The following is a 15231-nucleotide window of genomic DNA, read 5'->3' as shown; positions in this document are numbered from 1 at the left end:
CCTGCAGCATGCAGGACTGATGTTAAGTGGAAATTCTTTACTCAGAGGTGGTGAGGTGCTGGCACAGGTTGCCCAGAGAGCTATGGATGCCCCATCCCTTGAGGTGTTCAAGGCCAGGTTGGATGGGGCCCTGGGCCCTGATCTGGTTGTTGGCAGCCCTGTCCACAGCACTGGATTGGAGCTAGGTGGGTCTTTAAGATGCCTTCCAACCCAAACTGTTCTATGGTTCTGTGATTCTATGAGTCTTGACATGATCCCACAGCACTTGGGGGAATTCAAGCAGCAGAAAAGCACAGCTATTGTTAAGAAATCTTGTTAAGCACCCTTTGATTGTGGTACTTAGATAGCACGGCATACCAAACGTTGTGCTTGAAGATGTGGAACAAAGCTCACTTAACCTTGATTAGCCAGACTTCACAGTGAAAGTTTTACTCCTTCATAACTAGCATGAGTTCAGAGAGACAACAAAGATATTAATAAAATATGCAGCATAATCCACACGACATTCTTTCTTTTCTGTTCTCCTGCGAGAGGGCCTGGTATGTTTCCAGTCCACGAGTTTCTATAAATCAGATGATCCTTGTGACTCTGAGCAGTTCTTTGCTTAAATTGTTGTCAGTGTGATCTGCAAGGTGCAGGACAGAAAGCAGAAATGTAACTGCACTGTATTTGCACTGCGCTCCAAACTGAGAGAGAATGGAAAAAAACAGAGTCAGACTGGAAAAATAAAATCCCCATTTCTAAACAGTAAGAGCTGTGAGATATCCACTGTTCTGCTTAATATTTTTTCCACGTTAAAAAAGTCTATTTGTTTTAAGGTGTATTTATAGAAGGCATTCCACTATTCTGCATTTTACTGCACCTCTAATTTTAATTGATGTTAAATATTCTGTGGCAGAGAGGAGGTGCAATAGAAAAGGTGTCGTTTTCAGTACAGTAAGTTGAAAGTGGCTAATTTAGCTTTGGCTACAGAACTGAGAAGCATATTTTGCTATGTATTGCTGCCCACTGCTTTGGCTGGTGTGGTTTCCCGGTGTTGTTAGACTTCAGGCATTCTCCATCTTGCTGCATACAATACACTCAGTGCATCACTCAAGTTGACCAGGTAAGGCACTCAGACTGAGCTGTGCCTGCAGTGATGGCATTTCTCATGGTTAGCTCAGCCAGACAGCCCAGGAAAGTACACTGCCTTGGTGGAGGTCCCATTTCACTCAGGGAAAACGAATGGGAAGCCTTTTTCTGCCCAGCCCTGACTTGAGCCACCTCAGTACTTGTGCCAAGGTAGGAAGGAGCAGCAGTGCAGAGATGGGCTGCAAGCTGAAGGGTGGGCGACCAGCCCATGTCCCACATCCACTGCCAAGCCACGGCAGGTCTGGGGACCAGCTGTGCATGGGGGTCTCCAGCTGGTTTGCCCCATTCTGCAGATTGTTTCTCTCCTGGACATTCATGCATTAAAGCCTGAGCTTTCCTTGAACTGGGAGGCTATAGATTGAGAGAGTCTCTTGAATTTGTCAAATGTCACACATCCATTGCCTCAAAAATTTGCACCAACAGATGGAAAATGTGGGAAATCTCCCTAATCTCACTTTTTGTCCAGGAAAACAGGCTGTTTCCTCACAGGGAGGACTGAGGGTATAACACTCCCGTTATAAAAGACCATCTTTTTCCATCTTCAGATCATTAAACTCCCATGAGGCCTCAAGATGTTTTCATAATTATTTCCAGTTTCTAAAATTTCTTGTAAATACAGCCTCCTCAGCTCCACCAACACAAACAAACCAAGCAGGGCTGAGGGCTGGCACCCGGCTGTTCCCTCTGCTCAGCTCTGCTGCCTGGCGCCATGTTGGCCTTCAGGAGCCCTCATGTCAAGGTCTGGCTGCCTTCAAGGGACAGTCTGGCCAAGGAACTTGTCCCATGGGTAACACCGCTCTGTTCAGGGAGGACACTGGGCAATGTGGCTTTGGCCATGCCTCAGGCTGCAAGGCCAAGGCTTGGGGCTTTTGTTTATGGCGATGCACGCAGCCCATTGGGCCCACTGTGGTGCCCAGAGCTAAGTTTTCTTTCGTTAATTTTGTTATTTCAGTTTAAAATGTTGAAAAATCTCTGAGGGCTGTGCTGCAGTCCAGTAATACATCAAGTATGTTTATGGCATGTACTGAAGGGTCCTGGGCTGCATGAGGAGAGCAGGTGAGGCTGGTTGAGGTTGCAGAGTCTGCCAGGGCAGTGCAGAGGGCTGTTGAAGAGGATGGACCCAACTGGATGGGTATCATCATTCCTGGCACCTGGTGGGAGAGTCTTGGCAATAAGGAGACAACTCCAAAGCCACGCGCACACGATGCTTCAGAGGGAACCAGTTTGTGTCTTCACACCGAATAACTGAACACTCTCTATAAATCTACCTACCTACGCAGTCTGCCACAAACCCTCTTGCACATCTTCATTTCAAAACAGAGGAGCCTCATTATCCTTGTGTAGTAGGGACCCAGTTTTTGATAAAAAATGCATGCATGTGTGACACAAATATCTTTTGATTACATTATAAAAACAAGGAGGAAAAAGGCAGAGAGCTAGTTGATTGGGGAAAGGAGTTTCAAAGAAAGGGAAGCAATCTAAAAACAAAGAAACTAGGAAAATACTAAGTAGCTTAGGCAAATCTATTCTGCACAAAGCTGGCCATCTGGAACCAGTTACTAAAGAAGAGATGTGGGATCACATAGATTGTTTCTGGAAAAGGAGGGGGATGAGGGGCATGGAAAAAAAACATGGTCAAATTAAGAGCCAGCCACAAATACTGAGCCAGATGACTTTTCCTCTGCTTATAATGACATCCATTCTCATCTTTCTATATCTTGGCTAATCACTGTAACAAGGGAAAATTACAAGGAGCAAGATGTAAAGGAAGAATCAGAGGGACCTGGGCAAGATGAAAATAACTTAATTTCTGGTATGCCTCTCTGTAGTAAAACTGAAATTCAAAACAGGGTTGCCTCTCTTGTGCAATAGACATCTGTTGCTCTTCTGAAGTCTTTGGGCACAGAAAATCTTTCCAGGGAGCACAGAGCAATCATCCGGGTGTTTTGACAGGTTTCCAGCTGTAAGCCATATATTTGTTTTATAGCAAATTTTAGGTTAGTTCCTAGAATTTAAAACACATTCAATCTGCTTTTGTTTTACAGTCTGTAAATGCTTTTAGAGTTCGATTCTTTATTTAATGATAGATAGGCACACCACAGCTGTTCTCTCATGGCCTGTATTTTCAGAGTAACCTTATTCTTCCCTACATGCACTGCTCAGAGTTTTAAATACGGCAGAAGAATACAAGCCAAAACATTGGCAAGCCAAAAATGGCCTGAAATAGGGTTAACTGAATGCCCAGAAAGGGTGAACAATTTGTAATTCATATCTGCAAGGTGCTGGTATGGACTGCCTCTTACAGTACCCAGGACAAGAAAGAATGGCTTGTCTACAGCTGGTACAGGGATATATTTACTTGGCTCAGCAGCAGACACTGATGGTAGTGAGAGGGCTCCAAACAATGCAGGCATGTCAACACGGAGCCTCTTGGACAACTGCACGTAGTTTCTCAGAAGGGCCAATTAACACAGGTCAAGCATTACATCAACACGATTATAACTGCTCGTGCTAGCGAAGGCAGCTCGCTCAGAACTGGTGCCTCAGCATGGCACCGTCCCATAACCCTGCTGAGGGAAGAACTGACGGGAGCAAAAGCCCTGTGTAGCACAGCGATCATACGCACAGCATCAGTGCAGTAACCCAGCTGAAATTAATTCTGCTGCCTGCCCAGCCATTTCTGGCAGTTGGTTGGTGCCTCTGTTTAATGATGTGCTCTGCTGTGCCCTGAACTCCCATTCAACAGGGTACATTATGACCTTCCTGACAGCAATTTAAAGAAATAAAGAAAAGCCAGTTTCTACTTTGACTTCAGTTTATATTTCAAATGCTATGATAAAATGATCGCCAAGCACTAAGGAATGTAATCTGCCATTATAATGAACGCCACAGGCTCTCAGAATTAGGCTGGCACCCAAGCTACGTTATTAGTGCTTGCATATAATCTTCCTTTTTAGAGATACAGTGCTGACAAACCGTAACTCTGGATTAGCCCAGATCACGTTCCCGCCTGTAAACACAGCACATTCACAAATCAAGTCTATGCTTCAGCAGGACGAGCCACAGCAACAATTCCAAATTCACCTTCTGACAGGTCAGTGCAAACACACTGAATTCTTTCCTCGATGCAAAGTAGTTCTTCAAGGAAAATGATTTGTTTCCAGAAAGTATTTCCCCCCTTTCCTACAAAGCACTGGGACGGGAAATCCTGTCAGCAACAGCTCTGACAAGCATTTCTTTTTAAAATACTCTCATTAATACCTTCATTCTTCTCGGAAAATACTTGACTGTTCAAAACAAGTTGCCACGGGCTCTGCAGGTCCTGGTCTGGAACCTCCCCTTCTTCTTCTAAAGAGTTCTGAATTCCTACCCCCAGAACTAAATTGCGTGCCTCAACCTTTTGTGGGCTTCAGCTGGGAAAGCGATAGTCCTCTGTATCATTTCAGGCCCTTCCCCTTCTTCTATTTGCCCTACCCTTATGACATCTTCCAATTAACAATTTATTTTTAACATACAGTGCTGGGAATAGCCATTCCATTAGCTCTTTTGCAGCTGGAAAATCACAAGACAGTTACCAGAGCGCTACTGGGTCAAGAGGAAGGTGGTTAGAATCATAGAATCACAGAATGGTTTGGTTGGAAGAGACCTTAAAGTCCCAACCCTCTGCCATGGGCAGGGCTGCCCCCACCAGCTCAGGCTGCCCACGGCCTACCCAACCTGGCCTTGAATGCCTCCAGGGATGGGGCACCCACAGCTCTCTGGGCAGCTGTGCCAGAGCCTCACTGCCCTCTGAGTGAAAAACCCCAGGAGAACCATGCTTTATTGTTATCATTATTGTCATTATGGTGGACCAGGAGACCACGTTGGATGCTGTGAGTGAAGATGTAATTTATTTGGAAAAGTAAGCAGAATGTACAAGAGAGTGCTACGTGGTCAAACAATAGCAGCATTGTGGACAGGCGTAAGACTGCGTTTATTAAAAGACAAGAGAGGAAATGCTCTAAGAGAGTTGTAACCTTGATCCCAGCTGTGCTCTAAGGAAAAAAAAAAAAGTTATTTACATTCTTCACAAATACACAAGGCTACATCAAAGAAAATACTGGACATACCACCAGTTTCTTCTAACCTCCAAGATCCTAATTTTCAACTCAACAGAGTGACTTTATTCCTCCAAGTAACCCAAGAAAAACTGAAGTGGGGAATGGTTTTATATGACAACCAGTCAGTAAGTTAGAACTGTAGGCATTATTAGGCTGATCAAGGCAAGCTGGGATTCATAAAATAGCTTCTCACAGGCACTGATCCAAAGCCTTTGGGAAGCTTTCCTCTGACTTCAGTGGGGTTAGAAGACCTCCCACTCATCCCACCAAGACTCCTATCTGACTGACAACAAGTTTAAAGGATCCACCTTGCACTGGTAGTCACCTTGCAACACAGAGGATGCTCCATCAGAAGATCTCTTGAAAGGCTGATGCAATGCCTGAAGAGAAGGGTTGCTGTATTATCTGCGTGGCATATGTGAACACAGGAGGACATCTACTGCAATGTAAAAGCTCAGAATAGGAAGTTTTTTATGTGCCTCACAGGACATTTCTAACACTCAAACAGTTAATGAGTTTCTGTAAATCTGCATGAAGCTCACTCTGACTCCTTGACAAAGAAGTCACTCTTGCAGAAAAATCAGAAGCTAAATAAGCTGTCATTTCCTGCACTTTTTCCTTATGTTGGATTTGAGGCACTGGCACTAATAAAAGGTGATTGCTATCACGTCTCCTCCTCCTCCTCCCTGCAGTATGCCCCTCAGTTGCATGGAAATTTTTACAAACTTTGGCACTGTCTGCATTCTAGCAAGTCATGCTAGCAAAAACAATGAAGCAGAATTAATGGGAAGAGTTAGCTTGTAAAACAGTGCAGTGCATCAGCAGCAAACAAGGAAGAAGAGCCGTCCGGATGGCCCTGCACACAGGACTGAGAAAAATAAAACTGATCTGGGGGTGAAGCAGGTTACAGTGAAGTGTTTAATTTCAACCATGGTAACATTCCAACTATATTCCTATATGTACTAGGAAAAGATATAGCAACCATGGCAGCGAGGAATTATTCTAGTGTAGAGGACTCTCATATTGATCAATGAAGAACAGCTTCTCCAAGAAGGTCTCAGCACTGTGCTATTTTCTGGAAGCATAACATATTCTGTACATGCTTAGAAAAATGCCTAAGTTTTGTAAATTCTGTAAATTCTCTTAGAGAATATCAAGAAAAGCCACAGATTAGGATAGAATTAAAACATTCCCATATATTTTAGAGCAAAAGATAATCTGGAAGTTGACTTCACCACATGGGGCAATGGAGAATGTGGTGGAGGTCATCAGTTCATTTAAAACAGCTTCAGCTCACTTATACCTCCATACACACATTTATTATTTAAAGCAGAATGACTACAAACATTAGGAATATGGATAGAATAAATTCTAGTTTAAAAAACAGAGTGTTGGGTGATAGCTAATGACACTCCTATGGGCAGGCAGGCATGGGACAGCATGTACCCACTGCACAATGGAGACAGCCTCAGCAGTAGCTGTGGGTTGTGGCTTTGCTCTTAGCTACTGCAGGTAGGAAATGAGTCTTCTCTCATTATGTGCTTCCACAACAGGGAAGGAGTCCTCCTTGTCTTTTCTTTCTTTCTTTTTTTTCGGTCTAAATCACCATACCTGAGTAAGAAATCAGAAAGAGAACAAATATTTAATTTCAGCTGTTCAATTATATACCTACTATCTAGAAAAACTGCCATGGCCAAATGAGCTCTGCTTGTTTGCTTGTTTGTTTTGCTAAGTAACAAAGACAACTTTGCTTTCTGAAGAGTATATTTGCATATCGCTAATTATCTTTTCTGAGAGCACACCGACTAAAGTTTGCATGGAAAAGCAAACAAAACAGTGTCATTAAAATGGGTCCCGGGAACATTTCAAATAATTCATGGTCTCAGCCTAATTAAAATTGAATGTGGAAACAAACATGCTTGCAATTTGCTAGGATAATATTGGATATTCATGACTTTTGTTAGTCTGGCCCATATGTGACAAAACGAAGCACATGCAGTTGAAGTCTCATATAGTCATGCAGTGTAAGTTGCATAAATTGAATTAAGGTTGCAGAAAATTGTACCAGCCTTTAATCTTACAAATCTTTACTTAGAGTAGCTTGTTAACTCATGAAGTAAAATCTACTTGAGAATTTCATGCTGCTTCCCTCTGTGGAATATGTAAGCACATATATAAGTATCAAAACTAAAGCCTGGATTAAGTCATAACTCTGCTTTGGGACCCACTCTGCCTGCTCTCAGTGCTGTAATGCACACTTCCAATTTTAAGCAAGAACTGGAAGTATTTATTTACTTATAATAAGAAATAATTATTAGTATTACATTTTCTTTCTATTTGAACATTAGGATAAACTTGAATAGGAGCCACTAAAAAGCTAGAGACGGATGATAGACCATGAGGATAGCTGGTGAAAATGTGCCATCACATCCCTTGGTAAAAAAACATTGGCTTCACTTGGCTGAACTCAGTGATATGTTTGAAATAGCTGCAACCAACAGTTTTAAAGAAGTAAATATTTAAAAAATTGCATGTAAATACTATCTGAAACACCCAAATCCAGGGATTTGGGTGCAGGGAGCAAATAAACAGGAGGGGGAACGGCTGTTTATGAGGGTGGATAATGATAGGACAAGGGGGAATGGTTTTAAACTGAGACAGGGGAGGTTTAGGTTAGATGTTAGGAGGAAGTTTTTCACTCCACAGAGGGTGGTGACACACTGGAACAGGTTGCCCAAGGAGGCTGTGGATGCCCCATCCCTGCAGGCATTCAATTCCAGGCTGGATGTGGCCCTGGGCAGCCTGGTCTGGTGGTTGGAGGCCCTGCACATAGCAGGAGGGTTGAAACTCGATGATCACTGTGGTCCTTTTCAACCCAGGCCATTCTATGATTCTATGAAATCCCTAGCAAACTGCTAAGGAACTCAGGCAATACTGATTCAGTAGTATGCAGGATTCCCTTGAGTGAGCTGGGTATGTATATACTTTGTGGGATGGGGTCAGGAGGCTCCAAAGAAATATTCACAACCCCTTTACTCGGTGCTAGTTAATAAAAACCGAGATGGAGGAAAAAGGCTGAGGATGTGGTGGAATTAATTCAGGGCTGCAAACAGGTGCTTGAATTTATGGTGGACCCAGAGGGAGAGGAAGATTTGGTAACTACATCACTTCTCTCAAAGGATGGAACAAAATCCACTGTTTTCTAGCTGCTTGGCCGGTGATGCCAGTGCTCCTCTGGGAAGTGTGAGACCTAAGCTCAAAACATTTGCCGGCTCTCAGCAGGCCACAATAACTGCTAGTGGAGGGGAGGAAGGAGAGACAGGGACACAGCCCCTCCTTCTGTCCAAACTGCATGCTGGTTTGGAATTGTAGAGACTTGGCACTTCAGAAAGAAAGGGAGTGAGAAGTCCCTTGATGATGGCTCTGGTAAGGATATTTGACAAGGATAAGGGAATGCTGTAGCTCCCACTTAGAAGATTATGCCTGTTGTTTATATGAAGTAGTCAGAGGCAAGAGGCAGAAAAAGCAGCTTTTTCCTGCAGCAGTGAGGAAAAAGGAGCCCTTATGGCTCTTTGTATGTCCTTTGGCAAAAACGTGTACGCTCTGAATATTAGGTACAGGGTCCCCCAATGACTGCAGCATGACTCTGCCTAATTCCCCCAAACTGGCCCAGCTGTAGAGGGAGCCCTGAGCCTGCTGTGCTCTACTGAGAGTATTTCAGCATGCAGGATAAGAGCTTGAGGAAAATGCCTAGGAAGACAAAGTACTAAATTGCTTCTAGACCAGATACTTCCAGTCTGTCTAACTTTATTTCTGAATGTAGCCCTCAAGAACACACCTTCTTCCAATCTCAACTAACGACAGCCCTCCCTTGCACTTCAGTGGGCAGTGGAAGGGATAGTACCAGCTGTCCTCCCCTGGCTGAAGAACCAGCTGGGCTCTAACAGCGCATCATTGCATTGCAAATCTCAAACTGTTAGCAGAGCAGGAGGCACCAGCGGGCACAAGGCCATCACCTCTTACAGAACTGAGTGTTGCACGGTCCCTGCTGCAAGCGTGGCACTCAGCCTGCATGGTCTGCCCTGGCTTCCCAGGGGATCCCCTGTCCTGCTTCTGGAGCTCTCTGCAGCACAGGCCAGCAGCACAACAGATCACACAAGGATGGGGACCTTTCTGCAGCCAGCAATGGTTTTAATGCTGCAGGCAGCTACCTTCCAGCAGGTTTCTAAGATATCTGGCAGCCAGGATAGATAAAGGTGGGCTCAAAGCCAGGGGTATGGACAAGGAAGTTCAGGACTCCGGATCTGAAGTCACAGTCCCCCTTCCAGGAAGAAGCAGATTTGTAGAGCTAGTATTTAATGTCATCCCAGCAATAGGGCTGCAGTGACAAATCCAGCACCTGTAACTCACCTGTAAGGAGTGAGAGGGCTGTATAGCAGAGCCCTGCCTAATGATGGAGACTGGCCAGTGCCTGGAAGTGACCAAAGCCTGACAGTTTAAAGGACCAGACACCCTAGGAACATCTCAGTGCTCACGCTGTTCTCTTAGGAATAAAATGAAGGGGGATAAGATGCTAATTACTTTGCACAGGCTCAGCTCCACAGTGGTCCATAGGATTGGTGATTACAGCCTGTTAGATGCTAATTTTTAGGTACTCACAGTGTAGAAAGAAGCTGTCACTGCAATCATTTGTACCGTAGTATCATAGAATCAAGGTTGGAAAAGACCACTAAAATCATATAGTCCAGCCACCAACCCACCACCACCATGCCCACGGAATCGTATAACGTTTATTATAGGGGGTTACAAATTGGCTTGATTATTTTTTTCCAGTTTAAATCTTAATGTACTGCTTCCACTGACAGCATCAGAACCAAGCAGCTGCACAGGCATGACATAAATAACCTCGTCTATCACAAAGAAACAAGGTCTACACACACACGAGAAGGAATAACTTGGATTAGGAGTAAAGCAGACGTTGTCACCTGTTGCTTGCACAAAAATCCAGATGATATGCGATACTACAAAGTCCACAGCCAGACATATCATTGATTGCAACTGCTTCTGGTTTCTTTAGCATCCAGTTTTCTGGCCACGAACGCTATACGGATCACACAGTGGTAGGTTTCCTTCCATGGAGCCTTTGATGTCTCCTCAAATAACTTTGCCATCGGGACTGCCGTTGCTTTGATCCGCCGCCACCACAGCTTATCGAAAAAGGATCAAAACTTTTTTTTTCCTGCGCTTGCAAAATTCCCCAGGAGCTGCAGCCAAACAAGCAGAGCCCTTTTTCATCCCCCTGCAGCCCTCCCCCAGCCGGAGCTCAGCCGCTGGCTGAGCAAATGCTGCCCTCTGTCTGGCTGCTGGTCTCCTGGCCCCAGCTGAGCTCTAGCAAAGGAGAGGGAAATGGCACCTTTTGGCTCTGCTGGGCAGGTGATAGGTGTGTCTCAGGAAGACCTTTGTTCATTTCTTGCATGTGCTGTTTAGGAAGACAGCGTTTCCAAAGTCTGCAGTGTCTTCGGGTATTTATTACAGGTATTTATTACCTGCAGCTTGTGGAGGAAACTCTGCAGAGGGTAAATGAGCTGCTGTGCAGTTCCCTCACTGCTTTGCTCCTTTCAGCTGTAAAAATCAACACTGGAAATCCAGCTGATGTCCTTCCAGGGGTAACCAAATTTCCAGAAGCAACGAGGCCTCTTTTCTAAAAACTCCAATCAAAGTCAATTTAAAATGACATAGATAGACCTTGGACAATCAGGAATGCTTGCACGTGTGTTTTAGTTTTTGTGTATGAAATATGTTTCAATAAAAGCCCACTCTGTGTTGCTGAGTTTGCTAGAGACGTCAGGGCACTCCAGAAGGGAAGCTTCCCAAGATGAGGCCAGATCTTGTGTTGGGCTAAAGTATTTCTAGGGAGGGCTGTGATCATCTCTTTGGCAATCAAAACCACTCTGAGCATCCCAATTGATAGATGCCTTAAGGAGGCTGTAATTATAGTCTTAGAAGAACATTTTTTCAGGGCTTCTAGCAGATCCCTAACAGACGAAGGATGACTGTAGTGTGGGACTCTGATTGCACTGATCACTATCAGTAGCTCTGAGCATCTACACTGCAGTGGCTACCACTGGCTCCTTTACAGGTCCAAGTCTAATTTGATTGGGTATTGCCTAAACCCTGTCCTTGTGGAGGTACCTTAATACAATGATATGAGCATTAACTATAATGGCTAATGAAGAATAAACACTGAGTATAATTCAAATGCTTCCTGCAAAAAACAGAAGGAGGCCAGCGACGAACTTGGCAGCTGCTGATCCCCGCAGCCATCGTGCTCCCAGTTTTCTTCGTGAATACACATCAATTTTCACAACCAGGCATCTCTGCCAAAGACTGCAATTGCAGCTTCTACATGGACAAAAGCTAAGGACTAGAAAAGGGAAGCTGAAGGCAGCATTAGTATGTAGTTTGAAGGACTGCAGAGATATGCCTTCCATCTCTGGAGCAGGGGTAAAAAAGTTAAAAACTGTGAAGTTAACCTGGAAAGACACAGCTGCCTCAGCAACTAACTGCACTGTTTTCTTGCAGCTCAGAGTGTAGTTGTCACCCACTTACTGCAGGACAAGATGCTCTCAAACTTATTTTTCCCACTGCACCAACCAAACAAGCAACATCAAGGAGAAACTAAAAGAGTGCATCTTTTGGGTAAAATTATCCAAGCATATAAAGGTAGCTTAATAGATTTTAAAGGGTAGAAAATCATTTCATTTAGAGAGGATTAAAATCCTGACACCATCAAAGTGTCACAATCTCCACAGATAAGTCTACTTCCTTCAGCTGAAAATACACAATTGCCCCATTTTGTAGGATAGGCATTCTGGATGATTTGTTCAAATTCACGCAACAAAGCAATCCGTATTGAAAAATATTTCCTCTTCCATGAAAAAATGTTGACATTTCTAAACAATAATATCCATCCAAAACAAGAATAAGAGTCATAATCTTGAGCATGCTTAAATACAGAAAGCTTGCAGAAGAATAGACAATGGCATTGAGTGCATCCTTGGCAAGTTTGCAGATGAGACCAAGCTGTGCAGTGCAGTCAATACACTGGAGGGAAAGGAAGCCATCCAGAGGGACCTGGACAGGCTGGAGAAGTGGGCCCAGGTGAACCTAATGAGATTCAGCAAGGCTAAGTGCAGGGTGCTACACTTGGGTCAGGGCAATCTCAGGTATTTATACAGACTGGGGGAAGAATCCCTGGAGAGCAGCCCTGCAGAGAAGGATATGGGGGTCCTGGTAGACGAGAAGCTGGACATGAGCCAGCAGTGTGCACTTGCAGCCCGGAAGGCCAACTGTGTTCTGGGCTGCACTAAAAAAGGGGTGGCCAGCAGGGAGAGGGAGGTGATTGTGCCCCTCTGCTCGGCTCTTGTGAGGCCCCATCTGGAGTACTGCGTCCAGGCCTGGGGTCCCCAGTACAGGAAGGACGTGGAGCTCTTGGAGTGGGTCCAGAGGAGGGCCACTAAGATGATCAGAGGGCTGGAGCACCTCCCCTTTGAGGAAAGGTTGAGGGAACTGGGCTTGTTTAGCTTGCAGGAGAGAAGGCTCCCAGGGGGACCTCATTGTGGCCTTCCAGTACTTGAAGGGAGCATGTAAACAGGAGGGGGAATGGGTTTTGTTTAGAGCTGACCCTTCAGCTTCACCAGCACAACTTTCAGACTCCAGTAGGGGATGTGAGCACTGAGAGAAGGATCTAAACCCCCCAAACTGGGGGCAGACATTGGGTCTGAGGGAACACGAGGATGTAATCAGGTTTGAATCTTTACAAGTGGTGAGAGATTCTGCAGGAGGGATGCATCTGATTCCCTAAAGCGGGGCAAAGCAAGAGGAAGAAAGGCTTTACAGAAGCCTTTACTCCTTCAGAGGATACAGCTTTTTTCAACTGCTTTACGTTTTTAAGCATACTATAAATTAATGAAATTCATTACAACACAGCACTTCAGAAAGTACCACATACTCACAGAAACAGGTTGAAATTTAGGGAAAAGCCAGTCCAGTCCTTGTATTAGTCTTCTAACATTATAATAATGTTATTTTGAAACTGTTGGAAACAAGTGGTTCTTCAAATAAACCATAAGAAAACAATCTTGTTTATTTAATAATGAAAGTGTCTTCAATAAAAACAACACCTGGAGAACATCCACCTCAAAGTCAGCTAATGACACTCAAGAGTCAGAATAGCAACCAGGCAGCAACAGGGAGACAATTTTTCTTACCTGGAGCTTGAGCCAAGCCATGCTAAAGAAATATCTACAACATCTATAAGAATCGCATAATTAAATATTGGAAGGCCGTAATGAGGTCTCCTCACAGCATTCTCTTCTCCAGACTGAACAAGTCCAGCTCTTTCAGGCTGTCTCCATGGGAGAGGTGCTTTAGCCATCTGGTCATCTTCATGGCCCTTCTCTGTGCCCTCTCCAAAACCTTCACATCTTTACTGTGTTGCATGCCCCAGACTGGATGCAATACTCCAGATGAGGCCTCATCAGGGTGGACAGGAGAACAGTCCCCACCCTCTTGCTGCTGGCCGCTCCTGTTTTGATGCAGCCCAGGTTACCGTTGGCCTTCTGGGCTGCAAGCACACACTGCTGGCTCATGCTAAGTTTTTCATCTACCAGGACACCTCAGTCCTTTTCAGCAGAGCTACTCTCAAGGAATCCTCCCAGTCTGTATACATATCTGGGATTACCCCGACCCTAGTGCAAAGCCTTGCACTTTGTTGACCCTCATTAAGCTCACATGGGCCACCTTCCGAGTTTGCCAAAGTCCCTCTGGATGGCATCCCTTCTTTTTGCCATATCAACTGTACCACTCAGCTTGGTGTCATCAGCAAAACTGCTGAGGGTGCACTCAATCCCATCATCTATGTCACTGATAAAGTTGTTAAAGAGTACTGGTCCCAAGACAGACCTCTGGGGTATACCACTCGCCACCAGCTTCCACCTGGGCATAAAGCAGCTGACTGGAACCCTCTGGCTGTGACCTTCCAACCAATTCCTTATCCACCTTTCAAATCCATATCTCTTTGATTTAGAGATAAGGATGTGGTTGGGGACCATATCAAAGGCCTTGAGACCATGCCAAAGGCATTGAGTAACAAGGTTTCCATCAATTCCCACCAGAAAAAAATATTTTTAAATGTAATGAACAGTCAGTCTTTTTAAGAACGTTTGCTTGTGAAAGTAACACAGGAAAGGCCATTAAATGGAAGGAGGGCTTTGACATCAGACATGGCTACAGAGCATGAGCCATTTAAGAAAAAAATTTTCTCTGCACAAAAAACTGAATTTGCTGCTCTGTGAAATAGAAATATTTGAGAATTTCAGTTTAAACCAGGACAAAACCCTACCTATTTTAACAGTCTTTGATGTCAGCCAAAAGGCAAAGGCAAAGCAATCTCAAGCTCTGAAGCAGAACGGAATCTAGAGAGAAATGTTCCTGACAGCTGAGTCACCCTGTTCGTGCCAGCCAGAGACATACGCACTCTGACTTGCCAGCTGGGGAGGCTTTTCCACATAGCCCCTGCTGGTAGCATTTCAGCTGGGCCAAACTTCATGACACACGCAACAGATAGCAAACAGAAATGCCAGTGCTTTCAGTCAGTCACGCAGAGTAAAAATTGCAGGTATCTTTTAAACATTCAAAGCAGAACTCAAACGCTACAGTAAAGCTACCCAGTGACTCTAGTAGCTCAGCCCCTGCTCATTCATTCCAGGAGCCAAAGTTCTGTAGGGCAGCATACCCAGCATCAACAAACACACGCGTTTCTTGTTTTGGAGAATGGTGATGCACATTTTACCCCCAGCAAGAGGCTGAATTTTGCCTACATCAAGAAGTACACAACTACAGCAGCAATACTGCCAGCAAAAGGGAGCAAAGTGTTTCCCACACAGCACTGTCTCTCAAGCACCACATTTAGCACCTCGTGTATGTACAAAGGAAATGG

This window comes from Gallus gallus, chromosome 2, assembly GCF_016699485.2.
Source record: "Gallus gallus isolate bGalGal1 chromosome 2, bGalGal1.mat.broiler.GRCg7b, whole genome shotgun sequence".
NCBI lineage: Eukaryota > Metazoa > Chordata > Aves > Galliformes > Phasianidae > Gallus > Gallus gallus.
The sequence above is the reverse complement of the archived record's forward strand: the minus strand, read 5'-3'. Positions refer to the sequence as shown.